At 40.6% G+C, this 17,943-nt stretch overlaps 1 long non-coding RNA gene across 1 annotated transcript; it reads right to left on the bottom strand.

Annotated features, from left to right (window-relative positions):
* Positions 1 to 4,242: 4,242 nt before the first annotated feature.
* LOC121314050 lies at positions 4,243 to 17,848 on the bottom strand. Its single transcript, XR_005950073.1, has 3 exons — positions 17,716 to 17,848; positions 13,620 to 13,703; positions 4,243 to 4,923 (listed from the first exon to the last, which is right to left on the bottom strand). It is a non-coding gene; the product is annotated as an uncharacterized LOC121314050 (long non-coding RNA).
* Between the last annotated feature and the right edge of the window lie 95 nt (positions 17,849 to 17,943).

The raw sequence follows: 17,943 nt of genomic DNA, 5'->3' as shown, positions 1-17,943 counted from the left end.
TTGAGATTCCATGTGTGAAAATGCCTTCCTAGAACAATAAACAAAACAAAACAAAAAGCAAATTCCATGCATTCTGCTTGGTATAATCATTGGTGATACACAATGAACAATGGAAACAAAAAAGAACAATAACTTACAGTACAATTAACCCCATGCGTGTAATGCAGTGGATAGAAGGAGTCTTTTTGTTTTTCATTTACGCAATACATTTTCTAAGCAAGTGCCCCTGTATTCTTTTCAGGTTCTGTCCCCAGGGAAACCCCTCATTTTAACCCTTTCAGTGCTAATTATTCTTGTTGAGCTGAAGAAGAGACTCCTTTATTGAGTATACATGGAAACAGCACCATTTGTTTTACATGTATTTATGCACTAGTGTAGCCCACCTGGTAGGACCAAGGCTAGGAATTGTGCTTTATCAGCATTGCTGCATAGAATGCTCTGATCCACACTGGCCACAGCAAGTTAGGAATGTCAATCATAATTATGGGACCTGTTCTAATTATAAATTCCTGTCAATCAACTGGCTGACTTTCTAGAATGTACATCTCTAATATTGTGCACATCTTATTGCAAGTGTTAAAGCTGTGAAACAGAGGTCTGACGCTTTGCTGCCTGCAAGTGATGACGACAAAGAGACTCACAAGACGGAATAAATATTTAGAATCTAAGTTATAGTTTGTTAACTTAATAATGGCCTACCTGTGAATTGTTCTGTACTGCGTTGCAATCCCTATTCCTGGCTTGTGAGTAAGTGCTTTGAGCAGGCCAACACCACTCGTACACTACTGATACAGTTAGTGACAGGAAACGAAATGCAAACCGCAACACAGACTCCCCATTATCTAGGAGCATCCTATTATTGTGGCAATGAGCCTGATGAATTCAACGATGTGAAGACACTTTTCACACCATCATTGAGTGTCTGACCAGTGCACCAGTCCTTGCTTTCGCTGATCCCCAGAAAATGCAAATCATTCGTGTGGATGCCAGCTTGGATGGGTTAGGTGCAGTTCTGTACCAGAAGTTTCCTGAGGGCTGCAGACCAGTGGGCTATGCTAGTTGTGGCCTTTCACCCACAGAGAAGAAATACAAGCTCGCTGTTGGGGCTCAAGTGGGCTGTGGTCGATAAGTACCAGGATTATTTGTATGGAGCAAACTTTATCATGAGAACTGACTACAACGCACTCACCGATATTAAGACAACAGCCAGACTGGATGCCACTGGAGACTACCCTAAGACTTTCAGCTTAAGTGCTGACCCGGTCGTACAAATATTGATGCTGATGTCCTGTCCAGATGCCCTCACTCATGCACAGTGGAAGAGAATGAGTGGGTGGAAGTGCCCTCTCGGGGTGAGAGCTACCTGCCAGTGTTGTGGTGGACTTTTGTCCCTTTGGTTGTAAGGAGCTGCATACCAGTTAGGTGTTTCACCGAATGGGATCTCTCTCAACTGCCCCAGTTCAGTCAAAAGGACATTCACACAGCCCAGAGGAATGATCTCTATTGCTGCGGTGAAGGCTGTAAGAAAGCCTGTTCCAGTGAAAGGTGCTCCCTTGGAAGAAGTAATATTGTGGGAGACATGGGACTCACTGGCTTTGAAGGATGGCATATTGTATCACTTCCCGAAGACCAATGTGCCATTTTATCGTCAACAGCTTGTGTTACCTAGTGAATATAAACAGCTGGCTATGATCAGGATGGCTTTGCAAGTGTGACATCAGACCAGAAATAGACTCCAAACACTGATGAATGGCGGTGAATCTGTGACGCTGCAGCGTCCAGAGTTTTATTGTAAATAATAATAAATCACAAACAAAAAGATTTAAACAAAACACACAGAACAAAGGGCGCATTGGCCAAACAAACAGACAAACAAAATGGACGTGGACAAAACCAACAAGTACCGTGCTGGAGCTTCCAGCACGAAATAGCAATTGTTAATATAGTATCTCCTTCTCTCTCCCGTTCTCCACTCACGAACAAACACCCGAGTGCGTGAAAATATGCAGCTTTTATGCAGCTGTACCGAGACTCGATTGATAATCAATCATTCAATTGGAGTCTCAGTACAACTGCACGTGAATTAATAAAAGTGCAATTCTCCATGCTCACATATTATTTTACCTGCACGTGAAGTGCTGTGCAATCCTCGTGCCTAAATACAAATATAGATTTTAAACACTTGTGCTCGTAACCCATATTTATATCCCATGTATTTTATACATAAACACCAACATTAACACACTACATACAAAATAAAACTCTTAAACATAAAGGGGCGGGACACTCCGCCACAGGTCCCTACATAACAACATGGGACACTTGGGGACTGAGCGAACTCAAGATCTTGCCCGTGCCTGATTCTATTGGCTGCTAACATTGAGCTTCACTGCAAATCCTTTTCCCAATGTGCGCAGTGGAAAACAATGCATAAATGATCCACGCCTATTGACCAATATTGGGACTGAAGCACCACTGGAGCTAATCTGTATTGATTTCTTGAGCATGGAAAATGACTCCTGGAACATCAGCAACATTTTAGTAGTTACAGACCACTTTACTCATTATGCCCAGCCTTACACGGTGAAGGGTCCCAATTTGACCTCACGGGGGCCCTCGCTGGGGCCCTGCACTAAAGTGTAATTTGCGTATATGTTAATCCGGCCCTGAGAACAAATTTGTGTTGGCCAACTATTTCCATAATTGTGTCAATTTCTTCATTGAAAAAATTGTTTTCCTTTGCATCCTGCCATTGTGTAAATATGTAATTGTCACTGTGCTTTAAAGTGGATTACCGAGTTACTGATTTTTTTGAGTGCAGATCGCAAAACAGTGATTATAAGCGACGGCACTTGCACAGTGCTTTATGAAACGAAGGCAGCAACGACCTTCCTCGTACCCTCATCGCAACCACATCACAACCACATCGCAACCTCATCGCAACCTCATCGCAATTATATCACAGCCACTTCACAACCATATCACAACCTCATTGCAGTCACATCACAATCACATCACAACCACATCACAACCTGATTGCAACCTCATTGCAGTAACATCAAAACCACATCGCAATCACATCACAACCACATCACAACCTCATCGCAATCTCATCGCAATCACATCACAACCACATCACAACTTCATCGCAATCACATCACAACCTCATTGCAACCTCATCGCAATCACATCACAACCTCATCGCAATCACATCACAACCTCATCGCAATCACATCACAACCACATCACAACCTCATCGCAATCACATCACAACCTCATCGCAACCTCATCGCAATCACATCACAACCTCATCGCAACCTCATCGCAATCACATCACAACCTCAGCGCAATCACATCACAACCTCATCGCAATCACATCACAACCACATCACAACCTCATCGCAATCACATCACAACCACATCACAACCTCATCGCAATCACATCACAACCACATCACAACCTCATCGCAATCACATCACAACCTCATCGCAATCTCATCGCAATCACATCACAACCACATCACAACCTCATCGCAATCACATCACAACCTCATCGCAATCACATCACAACCTCATCACAACCTCATCGCAATCACATCACAACCACATCACAACCTCATCGCAATCACATCACAACCACATCACAACCTCATCGCAATCACATCACAACCTCATCGCAATCACATCACAACCACATCACAACCTCATCGCAATCACATCACAACCACATCACAACCACATCACAACCATCATCACAACAACCACATCACAACCACATCACAACCACATCACAACCACATCACAACCTCATCGCAATCACATCACAACCACATCACAACCACATCGCAATCACATCACAACCTCATCACAACCACATCACAACCACATCACAACCTCATCGCAATCACATTACAACCACATCACAACCTCATCCCAATCACATCACAACCACATCACAACCACATCACAATCTCATAGCAATCACATCACAACCACATCACAACCTCATCGCAATCACATCACAACCACATCACAATCTCATTGCAATCACATCACAACCACATCACAACCTCATCGCAATCACATCACAACCTCATCGCAATCACATCACAACCTCATCGCAATCACATCGCAACCACATCACAACCACAGGACCTTCATGAAATGAGACCATGGAGTCTTGCAGTTGAGGTTCAAACCAACAGGTGTTTTATTTTTTTATCACAGGGTAAGGTTCTTTCCACAGGTACAGAACAATAAAAAAAAAATAAACAACAAAAATCCTAACTTCGTTTTGGAATACTAACTTTACTGTTTCCTTTCCCTTGTCTAAAGTCAGGACAGCTGAGACGCTTCCCTGACACAAAACCAACCAAACAAAGCAATCAGAATTTACCCTGTATCAGACTGCATTGCATGTATCTAACCACACAGAACTGCCTTTCTCCAAGCCGTCCTCTACACACGGACCCGGACTTGATGTTATACTTTAAGTTTGAATTCTTTACTAGTTCTCTTCTCCTACTTGTTTGCTTTCAAAGCTCTCCTACACAACCCACACAAGGTTATCACTCAGGGCACTTTTATCCAGATGTAGAAAATGTGTTAACAAGTTACAATCACGCAATGAACCTATAAACCATTCATGTAATTATTCAATCCAATCTCACTGCTGGTGTGACTAATGAAAAACAGAGACCTCTACTGGTCAGAATCTAGCATATTTATTTTGTAGCATTTACATAGATACATACATCTGGGAGAAGTGGGATTAAGTTAAAATAATCCAATGCTGACATCTCCTGGAAATACTCGCACAGGAGTAGTGGAGGTGAGCCTAGCCCGGTGTGGTTGTGCTCGATTGATGAGGGTCCTCATGAAAACATGGGCTCCCTTATGTGCTGGTCATGTCCGTCCATCACACTGTAGGGGTGAACATGAGAACTGCATTGATTATGTACACATCTTTACCAAACTGTATCATAGCCTCCTATAGGCTTTTCACATTGCATTTGTCATAGTCTCCTACAGGCTTTTCACATTGCTTTTAACATAGTCTCATACAGGCTTTTCACATTGCATTTGGCTATCATCCAATAAACTCTTCATTTTATACAATTGTGTGCAGGAAATATGTCATGCTATAGAAATGTGATCACATAGCTGAACTTTGACCTGTGTATATTTTCCATTTAGAGGGCTGCAGGGCTTACCTTTGACCTCCAGAGGATGGTAGCTCACAACATCCGCTCTCGAGGTCCGGGGTGTAAAGAACATTGACTATTACATGAATATACCAGGACAGGTATTCTGGCAGTTAGTGCTGTATGCAATATAGTAAGTTTATTGAGTTGAAAACAGTTACATATAATATGTGTTATGTTCATGCAGATTTGTATATCATTTTATTATACACTTTCTGAAAATGTAGTACAAATAATAAAACATAAACTTTTATCTTTTGTTTTAATATTTTTTTAATCAAACGACATCAAATCCTGATGAAACCCAATATGTTGATTTTAGATTTGGCTCATTTATAGTTTTTTTGAGAAACATTTTTGAAGTGTTCTTTACTACACTGCAATTACATTACACACCTACTATCTCCCTGTATATCCTGTACTGCAGTCCACACCTACTCTCCCTGTATATCCTGCACTGTAATGCACACCTACTCTCTCCCTGTATATCCTGTACTGTAATGCACACCTACTCTCTCCCTGTATATCCTGTACTGCAATGCACACCTACTCTCCCTGTATATCCTGCACTGCAATGCACACCTACTCTCTCCCTGTATATCCTGCACTGTAATGCACACCTACTCTCTCTCTGTATATCCTGTACTGCAATGCACACCTACTCTCTCTATATATATCCTGTACTGCAATGCACACCTACTCTCTCCCTGTATATCCTTTACTGCAATGCACACCTACTGTCTCCCTGTATATCCTGTACTGCAATGCACACCTACTCTCTCTCTGTATATCCTGTACTGCAATGCACACCTACTGTCTCCCTGTGTATCTTGTACTGCAATGCACACCTACTCTCTCCCTGTATATCCTGCACTGTAATGCACACCTACTCTCTCCCTGTATATCCTGCACTGTAATGCACACCTACTCTCTCTCTGTATATCCAGTACTGCAATGCACACCTACTCTCTCTCTGTATATCCTGTACTGCAATGCACACCTACTCTCTCCCTGTATATCCTTTAATGCAATGCACACCTACTGTCTCCCTGTATATCCTGTACTGCAATGCACACCTACTCTCTCTCTGTATTTCCTGTACTGCAATGCACACCTACTGTCTCCCTGTGAATCTTGTACTGCAATGCACACCTACTCTCTCTCTCCCTGTATATCCTGTACATAGAGTCTGAATGGAATGAGGAAGGCTGTTCAGTCCCAGTGTCGGAGAATATGCCCCCCAAATATTTGTTCACCTAGGAATGAATGTTCCCCCTTATCTTTCTGTAACAAAGTAATCTTTCTTTGCATATAAGTCTGTATCCATGCGCTTTCAACTAAAACCTTCATTTTAAGAGCACATTCCCTAACTCAAACTTGTACCATTCAGTCCCCTCTGACAGGTCCAGTCACACCTACAAGAACACATGACAACAGTCTGCAAACCTTGTTCCCATTCACTAGCATTACACCTGCAGAATTTACATACAAACAGGAGAATATAACAAACATGCATGTAGGGGGAACACATGTTTGCTGGTGGGAACAAATATTCATTCCCCTGGGGGTCCAAATATTCAGGGGAACCACTATTTGTTTACACCAGCACTTAGACTCCAGATAAAGGCAGGACCTCTGAATACTGAAGCAACAGAAGCCAGAGTCATTCAGAGTGAGTGCAAACACAGTGACTAGGAAAGGGAGTGTAAAAATACAATTCAAATCTTTAACCCTTTCAGTCCTGGCAGAACCTCAAAGTCCTGCCTCATCTTAGTGCCATATTTAACACATGCCGTTGGAAATCAGCTTGGAACCTCACGGGACTCTAGGTCCCTGTCTGAGCTAGTGTGTAAGGTATATGTTAAAAAAGAAATGTTGCAGTCAGTTCTTGTGTGTTCTCAATAAAGGAGTAAACTAAACTAAACTGAGTCCAAAACCAATCAGGGCTGTAAGGGTTAAGGGAGAGCGCTCTGATGAGATCGATATAAACGGACACATTCAGCTTCCTCCTGTTTTTCATATGGCCTATGCAGTAGCAGCAGCTTTACATCTTGTTCCCGTTTTGTGGTGGATGATCAATATTCCTGATCGTTATGGATATTGTCATTCCCTGCATTTCCCCGAAGCAGATATTGATAGGCTCTCAGGAATCTCCCTTTTCTTTTGACTTCGCCTGATCAATCGGGTGACTCGAGGGGGTTTACAAATAAATAAAAATGCATTCAGAGTCAGAGGTCAATTAAGCTTCCTGGGAATTACCGGTGCGCTAATATTCAGTTTATTAGTTGACTTTCTTTTCTAGTCTTTTGTTAGAGTCCTGGAAAGATGCTGCTTATATACTGGCTTGCATACTGTATTTAAGTGGCTTAATAGCTAGTGTTTAAGGCCAGCAAGTTTAATGACATTTTACAAAACAAAAATAACAACCTGTTTGTCTGTCTGCCTGCCTGCCTGCCTGCCTGTCTGTCTACCTGTCTGTTTGTCTGTCTGTCTGCCTGTCTTCCTGCCTGCCTGCCTGTCTGTCTGCCTGTCTGTTTGTCTGTCTGTCTGCCTGTCTGTCTTCCTGCCTGCCTGCCTGCCTGCCTGCCTGCCTGCCTGTCTGTCTATCTGTCCAAAGTATGACCTTGCATATCACACCTGCTTGTAGTGGATGGCGGTCCTAATGTTTTGCTTCTTCATGATATTTGTAGCTCTGTTCTTGTACTTACAGCAGTGGTACTGATGCATGTTACAAACATGTTTGTTGAACTGTGTTTGGTTTTTTGAGCTGTTTCAAAACTTATAGAGAACAGTGATAACGTTCTGAAGTGGGGCTAATCAGATTCCACAATGATGAGGCAGGGTCAATCTAGTCTTAAGAGCCAAGGCAGAAGTAAAATCTGTCTGTTAGTCTCTCTGTCTGTATATAGTAAACAAAGCTGTGAAATAGCCATAACTTCAAACACTCAATCATTTGTTCTGAGGTATAACTGTAAGAAACCAAGGCACACAAACAAATGCTGCAGCCAACGCCTTCATCAGTCCTGTTTCTCATAAGATTGCAGTTGAGATTTGGACACTGTCGCTTTAAGGCTTCTGCACTGATGCTCTTGTTAATGTTTTATGATGCCTCAGTGCAATGAGATTGAGAGTTGTACTAGGTCCAGTCAATCAGATGAATCAGCAAAGACTAATCTGTCACAGCAGCTGCACCTTGTCTCTCACTGGTACATATTAGTCTAATTCAATTCCTTTTATATAATTGCTTAATGTAGCATATAGTCTAAACAAGGTCAATTAAATTCAAGGTCAATGCAGGTGCAGGCTGTGTACTTATGAGGCTCACAGAATGTGACTGGTGAGAGTCACACAGAGGCAAGCAGTGTTACAATAAAGGAGAGGACACTGGTGAGAGTCACAGAGGCAAGCAGTGTTACAATAAAGGAGAGGACACTGGTGAGAGTCACACAGAGGCAAGCAGGGTTACAATAAAGGACACTGGTGAGAGTCACACAGAGGCAAGCAGGGTTACAATAAAGGACACTGGAGTTTTCAGAGTGAAGAACTGAAGGTCAGTGGGAGTACTCTCATCCAGTACCAGTGAAGCTCCAGTCCTGCAGGTGCTGGCTGAGTTCTAGTCTTGTAATTGCATTCCCATCTCACCAGGTCCCAGCCCTGGATTTAACCCTGGGGAGCTGCCCTATACCATGATGACAGGACCTCTTCCTGGAGCACTGCTTTAGAGAACACCTCCAATCCTCTCAGCTTTCTTCCTTGTATTCACACCAACACCAAGCACTCTCAATCCGGTAGGCCAGAGCTGTTCATTTGACTTGTTTGCTGTTAGTGGTCAATACTCCTCGACCTTATTAACGGCTAATAATGACGTGCAGACGGATTAGCTGCTGGGCTGTTCATTACAGTTCCAAATGACAAACACACAACACAGTTAGAATATAATATTGATCTGCTCTGTCTTTGATATTCCCTTGTTGACCAGTTTAAAACTGGGACTGCCTGTCTATATTATCCTTCTGTTTTCCAATCTGCTCTGTCCAAATCAGAGATAAAATCTACATTGAAGGGGAATGGAATACACTCCTAACATAGGGTGTGTTTACACTGGGAATACAAACTGCTCACTAATCACAAGTGAAACATGATTAATCACAAATGAAAAGTTTTTAATGCAAACAAATACTGTAACCCTCAAAACTGCAAGTGTTCCTGTGGCAGCGCGGTGTATAAAAATGGTAATCACGGGTGTTGGTGAGGATTAATGATGGTGCTTTGCTGTGCTGGTACTGTGCTGTGCTATGCTGGTGCTGTGCTGGTGCTGTGCTGTGCTGTGCTGTGCTGTGCTGGTGCTGTGCTGTGCTGTGCTGTGCTGTGCTGTGCTGTGCTGTGCTGTGCTGTGCTTTGCTGTGCTGGTGCTGTGCTGGTGCTGCTGTGCTGGTGCTGTGCTGTGCTGGTGCTGTGCTGGTGCTGGTGCTGGTGCTGTGCTGTGCTGTGCTGTGCTGTGCTGTGCTGTGCTGTGCTGTGCTGTGCTGTGCTGTGCTGTGCTGTGCTGTGCTGTGCTGTGCTGTGCTGTGCTGTGCTGTGCTGGTGCTGTGCTGTGCTTTGCTGGTGCTGTGCTGTGCTGTGCTGTGCTGTGCTGTGCTGGTGCTTTGCTGTGATGTGATGTGCTGTGCTGTGCTTTGCTGTGTTGTGCTGGTGCTGTGCTGTGCTGTGCTTGATGGTTGGTTTGTGTTATTAAAAGTGCACATTATCACTTTAGACTGCAGCTTTCTGGTCTCTGTGTTTCATTACTAACCCTGTCACAGTTCCAAACACATCAGGAAGAGTCAATCTCAAACACAGTAAAAACTAGGCACGAGGCAACGTGCTCTCGATTACAGACAGATCCATTAGAGCTTTCATTGTGACAACACAATAAAAATGCAGTCACAGTTAAATCTGGAGTGGAATGGCCCTCCAGAACTGGGAATGGGGACCCCTGCCCTATTAGACACCTGAAATGAAAATAGTGTAATTAGGTCCCTGCATTCGTGGAATCCACATGGAGCTGTGGACAATGCACTGGTAACATTGGGAAGCAAACTGGTTAAATGATTAAACGGTCGCCTGTATAAAAGACCAGGTGAGAACTCCAGGGTGAGTTTGTTCAGAAGAAGGGCTGAGCAGCAGGTTGTGTGCTGTGTCCTGCACTGAGATAGCCTTTGTTGGGGTGCTTTTTTTGTTTTGTTTAATTTATAAAAATAAAAAAAAAATGTAAAAATGCGCTAGCAAGCTCCTGTCTCCTGTGCTGGCTATTCCCACTGCTTGCTTTGACATCAACGTTACCCTTTCAAAATATGCATTAATTTAGATTTTGTTTTAATGCCAGTGCTTGCTAATTAAAATTCAATGTCCACATTGATTTTGAACAACTCCACTCATATGCTGACATAAGTTAATGCAATATCTTCTGACAAGCTGTTACCCTGAAGTTACCAGGCCACCAAAAAGTGTTTACCTTGAATCTTCAATTTGAGGGTTTCTCATTTGAGTACATTGAGTAAAATTCTCAAACTTGTTTTTATAATAAATTCATATTTATTAAAGGGATAAAATACCAATAACATTGGGTTATTTATTTCATGGTTGGTAATTGTGTGAGAAAAAAAAAAAAACGTGCATGATTATTTGGAAATAACAAGCTTTGAGAATCTAGTACACATTACCCTGTGATTGAAGTGAAAAGCAAGACCTGCTATCTGCCTTATCAACAGCAGCCACAAGAGGAAGTTAAACATACATTACTGTACAGAATAAGAACAAGGGGATTTGTTTACAAGTGGGCATCTTAAAAAGTATAGTAAGTGCTCAATATACAGTAATTAAATGGGCTATTTACACCAAATTGTCATTGGCACTTTTTTTAATGAAAAGAAAAACACCAATTACAATTCTAAAATGAATGATTTATATATATATAATATATATTATATATTATCTATATATTATATATATCTATCTATATGTATATATAATATTATATATATTTTTTTTTTTTTTACTCCTTATACTTACTAGGTTTTTACTGAATAGAAAATTGTCTGAGTTTTTTAGTTCTGGTTAGTAACTTTGTATCATGTGTATTTGTGTATTTTTCCTTTTCTGACACAGTTCCCTTCCTGTCTCAGACAGCAGCATGTTTCCTGAACCCTCTTCTCCCCCACCTGACCGTGGAAAGCATATTTCCTGTGCTGGGAACCAGCAGGGTTACATATTCGCATGGAAGGGGAGGCTGCTTGTTACAGCACACTCGGTTATCAGAGCCCTGTAGTCTGATCTGACAAATATTCTGAACTGGCCTATCATAATGAGATTCATGCTGACAGCAGCTGTGGAAACCACATGTCACTATCAGAACTGTGCTTGCGGATGAAGTGTCAAAACACAATGCAAAGAGTAGACCAGACATCTTTAGAATAGTACAGACTGCAGTCAGTAGTCTGAATGAATCACTAATCCTAACCTGTTCTGGTTTTAATGGATTTAGATCAGGGAGAGGCTAGTCTGTTTACCTTCTGAATGACAGCAGTGCCTTTCTTACTTTTCATTACCTCCTCAGTGTGCTTCTCACAGCCTCAGGTAGAACAAAACAGTCATAAAAGATTTGATTCACATACAAAAACGAGTGGAAGTTCAAGGCAGATTCTCACCAAAAATGTACTTTTTGTATAAAAATTTGGCAGGTGACAATCTGCAGACTAACATGTAACCAAATCCCTCATCTTATAGCTTGTATCAAGAGCACTGCTGTTTTATAAGAAAGAAACCCTAACAATGAACTGAACCTTGTTTCCCACAAGAAAGGACAAGCCGTGCTAGCGCTGCTGACAAGAGGAACACACACGAGCGTCTGCAGCACACTGCTGTCCATGGCATTGCCGGAGAGACCACACTTACCACCCCTTTATGGGTACTGTGGCTACTGAGAATTTTGAGGCTTTTTGTAATGGTTTTAAAAGCAGATTGCTCCTTTTTGAATGTGCCATCACTGCACCACACACACATTGAGACATTATCAGACAGATGCTTCTGATTGTGTCAAATTGAACGTCTGCATGATGATATTTACAGTATGCTGTCAAACTGCCACTAACATGTCATTGTTTTTATAATTATCTGTCATAATCATATTTAAGTTCTCAATGTGTTTAGTTTTGCCATTGTTCCAAAAGATGCTTGCTTAAAGAATTTACACCAGAGGTAGGCAACCCTGGTCGTGGAGAGCCACGATCCTGCAGGTTTTGTAGGTATCTCTTAATCATCAGTTGCTTAATACCTGGAACACATGGTAATTCTGACCAATTAAACCAATCATTGAATCAATTAGGGCTCAGGTAAAACAAAAACAACAAGTGTCTGTGGCACTCCAGGACCAGGGCTGTCTGCCCCTGCTTCATACAGTCGTGAGAACACCATATTGCTTCTGTTGTTTTATGTTTGTTGTGCATATGAAATCAAACCACTGGAACTGGAAATCAAAATAGGCAAATTATTGATTGTCTAATTTAATTGATGACTTTAATAGGCCACACATGCAATTCATTAAAAACAGCAAGAGAAAGGGAACACATATCCACAAATGGTCAAAGGCAAGAGACTTTTTAGATGTTGTTTAAGATGCCTAATTAAATCATAAAATGGTCTAAGGTTTTCACACATTGTTTCTAGATCACTGATCACTGACCGAAAATTGAAATTCTCAAACCCTGCAGTTTTCATGCAGGCAGGTATATAAAGGATCTAAATGACACGTCTTGAGAAGTTCTAATACATGTGCACACTGCTGTAACAGTTGAAAACTATTTCAGATAGTTCGAAAACAGATTTAAAACATTCTGATAACTTGTCTCTGGGCATTCGCATACTGCATAGCGATTCTTATCTTTTTCTTTTTAAAAATATGAGTTGTTTAATGCTGTGATCAATCTGAGGGCCACTTGAACAGTACTGCCGGCTGTTTTGTCTGGCAGTAAATATCGTTTAATTTACTTCCATTGATTATCACTGGTCTACTGGTCTATGACAACCTTTTTAACCTCTTGGCCCCAATTTATGGAATTGAAGCCATTACTGATTGCTTTCTTTTCATGTAAAAGTACTAAAAGACTGCCAGTAACAACAGCATCCGCTTTATTAGTAGAATGGATGCAGCCACAGTGCGTTGCTGTTTGCATGTGATTTTATATTTATGTATGTCAAGCTGGTCAAACTGTTTTTTTTGTGTTGTGAAGTTGATGTGATTTTATGTAATGCTTTTTTTAAACGCTCAAGTGTATTAGTTGTGAAACAGCAAGATACGCCATTGAAAAAGAACTGTAATGCTAAATGGGATTTTTCCATTAATAAATAAGGAACACAGCAGTGAGGGACAATGCTTACCTTGTAAATAGGTCTAGTGTTTACCGTTGCTGTGATGTCTTCTCAAGCATAGTCGCACTGCTCCAAACATAAAGCATTCACCAACTGGAATGAAGATTGAAAAGAACCAGGAGATAACTTAAAAACCAACAGGAACAGCCATTCCAAGTGAATGGAAGAATCATAAAATATGGGTGGCATTTGTGCTGTGCCAACACACTGCAATATCCTGAAGTTGAAAAACAAAACCTTTCTGCTGTTTCATGAATATGTTTATGGGTTTATCCCTTTTAAGAATGAAGTTTGGTTGGTAAAACATATAAACAGCTTGGCGAAAAGCATTGTAAATGCACATGAACTTCACTTTTTTGGTAAGTTTTGTAGTCTCAACCTAACTCTCAGTGGACATTAGTCCACATCTCAAAAATGACCAAACATGAGTTTCAGTTACAACATGTAGCCACTGGTGGCCTCCAGTGTAATCTCTTTAGCAGTGGTGAAGTGGTTGGTTTATTGTAGTTATATACAGCATATACTTGTGAACAGGGCATTTCAATTGGTTTGAATCATGATTGGTTGGGTTGATGCTACAGCTTGGAGCATTATTGGTTGGGTTGGTTCTACAACTTGGAGCATGATTGGTTGGGTTTGTTCTACAGCTTGGAGCATGATTGGTTGGGTTGGTTCTACAGCTTGGAGCATGATTGGTTGGGTTGGTTCTACAGCTTGGAGCATGATTGGCTGGGTTGGTGCTAGAGTGACACAGACCAGCCATAAGCAGATAGAAGTGCCTTTTAGTTACAGTTATTAGGGTCAAAGGTTACTAGGTCATAAGGTGATGCTAAAATGTGGAAATATCAGATGCTATGGTGAAGAAAATAGCAAACAACTACATAAAACATAATTTTACTGGCAATTGGGCCTGCCACAAATAGCTAATGGCTGGCGCTACCATGGAATTGCCTGGTATTTACACTTTAGACTGATCATGACACACAGTACTGTATGTTGCACATGCCTTGTATTTTTATTATATGTCACGGGCTAGAAACATATCTCATTGCTGTTAAACAGAATCCGTGGTAACTTGTCTGATACATCATCAACAGAAGAAAGGAGAAACATGTCTACACGATCACAGCATAAAAAATAACTACTATTTTCCCCTGGCACAGGAATACAAATGCAATCAAGCAGGAATAATATGAATTTTGAACAACCCCGCACAACACAAGCAAGCACTTTAACCACGATGCAAAATAGCTGGGCTCATCTGCATTCGTGGTTTCTGAGCTTTTAACCTCATCCCATCTCCCTGACAGATGACAGAATCCATAGCTGCATTGTGTCACACAACACTGCCCGTTACACACACCCATTGTGGTTTCACCATGCTTGTATGTGATTTGACTTGCTTAACTGTGCTTCACCATGATTTCACTATGCTGTTATTGAGGGCGTTACAGCACCACAGCATCACATGCAAACCTACTCAGCAATTATTTTTTCATTACTGCTCATTCAAACAGAGAAATTACAAGCATGCCTTTGTAACTGAATAACCCAATCAGATTATTTCTGCTCACTCAGACAAGACCTGCCTGCCTGCCTGCCTGACTGCAGACCTGGGGATTAGCCCGAGTCTGGGATACAGGAGCTGACATTCATTGCTTTCTTAGCGGATACCCTAGATGGTATTTCAAACCCAGCAAAGCTTTACAGCCATTAGATTCAGAAATGATAACAAACATGGAACTTCCCAACGTTCCAGTAAAGGGACTGTTTATTTCTGAAATCATTTTAAGCAGCTCTGCAACCAGGATTATAGGCTTGTGAACCAGCATGGCTGGCTGAAAACCATCAGACTACCTGCTGTGACAGGGTAAAACTGACAGACTGCCTGCTGCGACAGGGTAAAACTGACAGACTACCTGCTGCGACAGGGTAAAACTGACAGACTACCTGCTGCGACAGGGTAAAACTGACAGACTACCTGCTGCGACAGGGTAAAACGGACAGACTACCTGCTGCGACAGGGTAAAACGGACAGACTACCTGCTGCGACAGGGTAAAACTGACAGACTACCTGCTGCAACAGGGTAAAACTGACAGACTACCTGCTGCGACAGGGTAAAACTGACAGACTACCTGCTGTGACAGGGTAAAACTGACAGACTACCTGCTGTGACTGGGTAAAACAGTGCTGGTTGTTGCTGGGATTTCTAGCATAAAGTTATTTTGCTAATGTGCATTACAGTAGAAGTGCTATTATTAAAACTAATACTAGTATATACATACAGTATGTATATTTATTTAATATACTAATTACAGTTGGACTGTAGACAACCACATGCTATCTATGACCACAAGGGGTGCTAATGTATAGGCAAGACAGTGTACAACCACTGGAGTGTATACAAACAGAATGTTATCAAGGAAAGTATATAAAATATTCCTATACATTGCATTTTACAATGATATCAGCTTTGTTTTGTGGGCTGTGCTCAGTTACACATCATTAGCCTTGGCATTCTCTTACTGAAGATAGACTGTGTTGTGTTAACATTTGATGAGATTTCTTTTCAAATAGTCCATCATTGGTTGTTCTTCATTATATTGTCTTTATGTTATTCCCTGAGTTTACCAATGTGTACATAATTTATAAAATATATATATATATATGTATTTTAGTATATATATATACAATATATATATATTTCTGTATATATTTATATATATATATATATATAATATATATATATATATATATATATATATATATGAAACATATTATAAAAAGACCCATGTCAAGCAAATCTGCCACCATTTCTATATGTAATGTATTAAGTGAGATCTAAGTCTTGTCATTTATCTTTATTTTGCAAGGTACTGTAATTTGATTGGGTTTAAAATGTACAGTATTTTACTATTGGTTAATCTGTTTTATTGTTATATATATTTGAACATTTTCTTTTGTACCATAACTTTATGTACAGTATTTGAATAAAGGAAAGAGTTTCATTAAACATATGGATCAAATTAGTAACAGACCTGAATGCAATCCAAGTTTATGGTGCTGCCATAGTTGCACTGTATCGCTTCTATAGCGCTGCCATAATTAGGACTTAATCCAGAAGAGGAATGTTTTAGATAAAACCATTAGACATGAACAGCTGAAAGATCCACTAACACAGTTTTCACATAAAACACTGTAAACTATAAGAACTTGCAAAAAGGGTATGTATTATTTACAAAACCATTTATTGATATTGTTTACCAATTCCTTTAAAAACACACACACACACACACACACACAATCGACTCCCAGAAGATAATCTTCTGGTTATGCATATACCAGTTCAGTGGTTACACTGAAACATCATGAACGGACTCTACTAACCAGGCCTGTACAGCTGGCAAGAGATCGAAAACTGTGCCAGACATGCAATACAGCCCTGGCATTAATAACACTGAAGCCGTCACTCATTGTCTTTCCAGTATTGGGCATTCACTAAATGTCTGCTTGAGTGCATACTACTGTACTATCAGTTACTGTCACCTACCTGGCATCACATTTTATTTATATAACGTGTTTCATACAAACAGTATCTCAAAACACTGTACAATACAAAGCAAAATCATTGCATTTGTATAAGGATCCAAGACGTCACACATAACTGCCAGCAATTAGAACACTACATTGTAAAGTTTAAAGTCTAATAAAGAACATGTTGAAAACAGCAATTCAAACATGAACTCTTGTATTACTAACACTGCATAAAACGCCCGCTTGTTGTTTGGTTTGTTATGAGGACCTTCTGTTTTAAAAGCCACTATTGTCACAATTAAAATGGAATACTAGTAGTGTCTGGAGTGAGGGGATTTTTCAAAGTCTTTATGTATTATTTATCTCTAATGTTTACAATCAACAAATTAACTTGTTCATATTCGTTTTATATAATTTTATAATATACATATTGCAGAATGGTATCAAACAAATATGTATTTTACGCAAAATTAAAATGCGTAGCAATTAATTTTGATTTGAATTGTATAATAAATAAATAAATAAATAAACAATGTGTATGTCAAATAATTCCTTCTAGGACAGCCCTACCTTAAAATATCCCGGACTACTTCTCTGTCGTTGCGCCATCACGAGCCATATTAAATGATGTGATGAATCATTTGATTACTGTACAGTAGGAACGAATAATGCGCGTGTCTGTTGAGCCGCCCTGTCATAACACTACAGAATCCAGCTCCCTGTTTGTGCTTGTTAAACTGTGTTTCCTTGGCTGTCACTAGACCCTGCCCTCCCTGTGTATCACTCCATTGACGTGTT

Source organism: Polyodon spathula, chromosome 1 (assembly GCF_017654505.1).
Source record: "Polyodon spathula isolate WHYD16114869_AA chromosome 1, ASM1765450v1, whole genome shotgun sequence".
In the NCBI taxonomy this organism is placed as follows: domain Eukaryota; kingdom Metazoa; phylum Chordata; class Actinopteri; order Acipenseriformes; family Polyodontidae; genus Polyodon; species Polyodon spathula.
Note: the sequence above shows the minus strand (reverse complement) of the source record. Positions and strands in the feature narration are given on the sequence as shown.